Raw genomic sequence first — 5,490 nt, forward strand, 5'->3', positions numbered from 1 at the left:
GATCGATACAGTAAACCTGACATAGCATTTCACAGTAATAAGGTAAGCTCCACGAATAACCGAGTTATATAATGTTATTGCAAGTAATATATCATTCAAGATATTACTATACCCATACATTATACCATTTCAATTCCATTCGCATCATTTATTCAACATATAACTATTTAACATAGTCTCTTAACATGTAACTGTCATTTCCCTTTTCTATTAATCCAGTAGCCCGATGAATACTAGTAAATAAATTCGGATATATGGGTAACTATACTACACCGAAAAGCACTGTAGTGTTGTACAGAGGCATTAAAGTGCAGTAAGAGGCACTGAAGTGCAAATAGAGGCACTGAAGTGCAAACTCGCACAAGCGCGCAACTAACCCTATTAACATGTCACTCATATCCTAATAGTTTACTAAGTTCATATGGGCATTAATACCGAATTCGTAACATTTATATCATTGTTGCATCATGTACATATCGTCTACTATGACACATTTCATATCCCATCAGCACTTCATACAAGTTTATAATCATCACATTTGCAATACATTTACAAATTAATCCATATCTCACTTTTTGTACTAAATCGTAAAGATTTCAAATTAAAATTAAACATTCATACATACATAATTACATTATATAATAATTTAAATACAATTTTACCATATGAACTTATCTGGCAAAATCGGCAAACAAGTTGAATTGCAGGGATTAATCAGTAATTTTCTTTTTTTTCACGATTATCCTCAACTCGATTCAAATCTTGATCTATACGATAATAAATTTCAATTTATCACTCCCAAATACTTTATATCAACTAATTATGTGCAAATGACAATTTGGTTGTTATTTTACAAAAGCTACCTAAAATTTCACATTTTATTCAATTTAGTCCCTAAAACCGAAATTGTCATAACTTTCAAATTGGAGCCTCAATTTATAATAACTATATTTATAGAAATTTTACACCAAATTCAAAATTATTTCATTTTAGTCACTAAGTTCAAAACTAACAATTTTCAGTTTATAAACTAGTCTTTTTTTAAAAAAAAATTCTAAGCTTAAAAACTAACATTTTAACACCAAAACTTCAAGCATTCATCAATGGAAATACTTTCAAACTTTAACGGTTTTGAAAAATAACATACGGGTTAGCTAAATCGAGCTACTACGATCTCAAGATTATAAAATTTATGAAAAATTACTTCAAATAGCTTACCATGAAAAAGGGTTGAAAGTTGGAAGATTTTAACAATGGCTTCTATTGTTCTTTTTAGTGCAAACGACGGAGAAGATGGGAAAAAAATTAAAAATAGTTTTATTTACTTAGACCTATCCATGGGCTGGACCGAGTTGGGTTATTACCCAAGCCAAAAAAAATTTTAAGCCCAAGCCTGTTTTTTAACCAGTTCGCCCGCTTATTTCATTGTTAAAATTATTAAAGTATTTTTATATTAATATTTTTTATATTTTATAATTAATTTAAAATTTAAAAATATTTTAATTATTTAAATTAAATTTGGGTTAGACTAGCCTAGCTCGAGACATAAAAAATATTGTCCGAGCTTGGCCCAAGTCGAAGCGATTTGAAGTTTGTATAATTATTTTAAAATGATATATACTTTATAATTAAATTTACATAAAAATATTTTTGATATATAATTAATCTAATTAAAAATAAAAAATTATTCATTTAATATTTTTTATTTAGGCATATATTGATTTTAACAATCTTTAACTAATTTTTCATGAAGACATAATTAAACTCAATTATGTTTTACAATTCACATAAAACAAACATTGGTGATTAATAAAATTTTATTATGATAATGGTTTTTTTTCAAATTTCTTGAAAAATAAACTTTGTAAGTAATAATAGAATTTACATTGTTTTAATACTATAGTTGATGAGGTGTCCATCAAAGAATCAAGTTATTTTTGTAAGACAATTAATTATTTTATATTATTTTTTAAGAGAAATTTATTAATTCATTCCATTAATGGGACTATACAATTAGAGAAGAAGAAACAATAAACAGTAGTCGTCATAAACGATGAAAGATAAGTTCTATTAACACAACAAAGACTTCAGTTTCAGTATCAATAGAACATTATGACACATTGACAATTGACTTTGCCACAACTGAAGCATGACATATCTGGAGTGATTGCAAGCACTTAATATGAAAAGGAAATCAACCCCGGCAAAATAACCGACCATCTACCAAACTAGAGACGACGACGACAAAACCATCCCTAAGTCACTTGCAATAACAAGACTACATGCATAAGCAAGACTAACAAACATACTATAAGAGCAGACAAAAATGGAAAATAAACAAAAAATAATTATAAACATGGGTTTAAACTGGCTCATGAAATTATTTATTATTCTGAAATACTCTCAAAATAGGAACATATTAAGAAGTCAACGAAAAGTCACCTACTTTCTAAGAGAAATTATTAGTGGTCGGTGAAGTTTTAGCGACGACAGGCACTACCATCTTTCCATCAAAATTTATAAAGACAACAAAAATACCCACAAAATAGATCTATAAAATGAAAAAAAAAAAGACACATGGAGTAAAAGGTTGGTGGAATTGGAAAAAAAAAGGTTAAATATAAAATTAGTACTTGACTTTATTCACTTCTTCCATAATATATACATATTTTTACCCCATGCTTGGCATATTTATGGATGATTTTTCCTTGGTTTCATTGAATTCGATGCTCCTAATCCTTTAAATTCATGTTTTATACTTAGGCAAGCCTAGGAAGGCGAAAAGAGTAAGAAACGGGCCAAAAATGGACAAATTGGCCAAAAACGGACAAATTGGGCCAAATTCAGTGTTTCACACGGCCTAGGCAGTTTCATAAGGGTAAACCACACGCCCGTGTGAGGCACATGGGCAAGCCACATGCCTGTGTGTCATGGCCGTGTCGACTAAAAACCAAGTCAGAATTGCACACGGCCTGAGGACCTTCACACGGACGTGGCACACGGCCATGTCCCTGTCGAGCCCAAGTCTAATTCTACTCAGAAAAGGCTAATTTGAGGGCTTGGAAGCATTCTAAAGTCTATATAAACACCCTAGAAGGGGATTAAAAGGGGACAAACAGAGTGGAAGGCAGAAAATACTCGAAGAACAGCCATCGGAGTCAGCTCAGAAGTAGGATCTCCATCAAGATTGAAGATCTCCACTCAATTTCCTTAGAAGTTCTTTTCTTTATATTTTGTTGTTTTCCAATTTTAAGATGTTTTCCTCTATTATTTTGAACTAAACTCCCTAAATACCTAAGGGAGATGAAACCTAAGACAGATCTTATTACTATTTGAATTATATGATAAATACTTGTTCTTATTCTTAATTGTGAGTTTTAATTCTTGCGTTAATATTTCAGCATTTTAAATCAGGTTTTGATGTGCTTATTCAATTGAGCAAAAGTCCCTGTTTAAGAGTAGATCACCAATAATTAAGCGGAGTTGCATGCAATCTTAGAGATAGGAAGACATAAATCTGCCGGATTAGAGTCATATCTAATAAGGGAATCTATAGACCTAGTTAATTCGACAATAGGGGTTTTAATTAGAAAGAGATTTTGATTAATCAACCTAGAGTCAGTTGTTTTTAGTCTCGAGAGAGATAATAACATAAACTAGGGATTTCTACGGATTAAGTCAAGCGAATAAATCGTCTAATTCAGAAGTAATAAGTGAAGTCTAGGTGGATTCTTCCTTGGGTATTGTTTTCTCCGTCGGTCTTTTAAAAAGTATTTTCCAACTTTAATCTCTGTCGTAATCTTAGTCAATTAGATAGTTAATTTTAGCTTAAAAACATCCCTTAAATATTTAGGCTAGATAATAAAAAGATAGTAATTACTAGTACTTTTAGTCCTTGTGGATACGATATTTCCGCTCTCACCATAACTATACTACTGTTCGATAGGTGCGCTTGCCTTAAGTCGAATTTTTAGTTAGTTTCATGACCATCAAGTTTTTGGCGCCGTTGTCGGGGACTAAGATATTAGGAACGCTTGATTTTTATTACTTTAGCCATTTTTACTTTTATTGCAATTTACTTTTTGCTTTTAGTTTAATTTTTATTTTCTAAATTTTCTTTTTAATTGCTTCTGGCATGTGTCTCTAGTTTATGACTAGGACGAACCCGTCAGGACCTTTGCTTTTTGACAGTGAGATCGAGAGCACAGCTTGCAGAAACCGAAGAGAAATAAGGCGAAGTCTACAATACATAGAGGAAAAGCGAGAGGACGATATCCATACTACAATCGAGGAGATGGGTGATAATCAGAATAATCTGCTACCTCCTGTGGTTGCTGCAAATCTAGTAGATCAAAATCCTGCTCCTCGTACTATGTATGATTATGGTAAACCTACTTTAACAGGAACTGAATCGAGTATAGTTAGACCCGCTGTTGCTGCAAATAATTTTGAACTGAAACCTAACATGATTCAAATGATACAACAGTTTGTTTAGTTTGATGGTTTGCAGGACGAGGATCCAAACACTCGTTTAGCAAATTTTTTGGAATTCTGCGACACCTTTAAGATTAATGGTGTTTCTGACAATACCATTTGCCTTCGGTTGTTTCCCTTTTTATTAAGGAATAAGGCTAAACAGTGGTTGAACTTGTTACCACAAGGGTCAATCACCACTTAGGAACAAATGACCGAAAAATTTTTACTTAAATATTTTTCACCAGCTAAAACGGCTAAATTGAGGAATGATATCTCTTCTTTTGTATAGATGGATTTAAAAACTCTTTATGACGCATGGGAGAGATACAAGGATTTATTGTGAAGGTGCCTTCACCATGGGTTACCTCTATGGCTGCAAGTTCAGACTTTTTACAACGGTGTGAACCCTTCAACAAGCCAACTGATCAATGCAGCTGCCGATGGAACTTTAAACAACAAAACACATGAAGACGCTTACGAATTTATTGAAGAGATGTCACTGAATAATTATCAGTGGCAAGTCATGAGAAAAAAGCCGACAAAAGCAGCTGGTGTTTTCAGCCTCGATGCGGTCACTATGCTATCTAACCAGGTAGAACTTTTAAATAAAAAGATTGATGGTTTGTATGGTTCTACTCAGGTACATCCAGTGATGAGGTGTGATTCAAACGGAGGAGGAGTACACAACACAGATTATCCATCCTTCAACTCTAGCACCGAAAAGGAACAAGTCCACTATATGGGTAATAATTCTAGACCTCAAAATAACCCGTATAGTAACACTTATAATGCCGGTTGGAAGAACCATCCCAATTTCTCGTGGGGTGGTCAAGGAAATCAAAGACCACAACATCCTCCAAGTTCAACAACCATCTTACCAACAAGAGAAGAAACCGAACCTTGAAGAGATGCTCACAAAATTCATCTCGGTGTCAGAAACTCATTTTTAGAATACCGAAACAGCACCTAAAAATTAGCAAGCTTCGATTCAAGGGCTCAAAACTCAAATAGGAC

General features: G+C 32.8%; 1 non-coding gene across 1 annotated transcript; it reads right to left on the bottom strand.

The window, feature by feature from the left end:
- Positions 1 to 4,732: 4,732 nt before the first annotated feature.
- On the bottom strand, positions 4,733 to 4,839 carry LOC128287348 (small nucleolar RNA R71). The gene has a single exon (XR_008278048.1). It is a non-coding gene; the product is annotated as a small nucleolar RNA R71 (small nucleolar RNA).
- Positions 4,840 to 5,490: the final 651 nt, after the last annotated feature.

The sequence above is a fragment of the Gossypium arboreum genome, chromosome 13 (genome assembly GCF_025698485.1).
Source record: "Gossypium arboreum isolate Shixiya-1 chromosome 13, ASM2569848v2, whole genome shotgun sequence".
In the NCBI taxonomy this organism is placed as follows: domain Eukaryota; kingdom Viridiplantae; phylum Streptophyta; class Magnoliopsida; order Malvales; family Malvaceae; genus Gossypium; species Gossypium arboreum.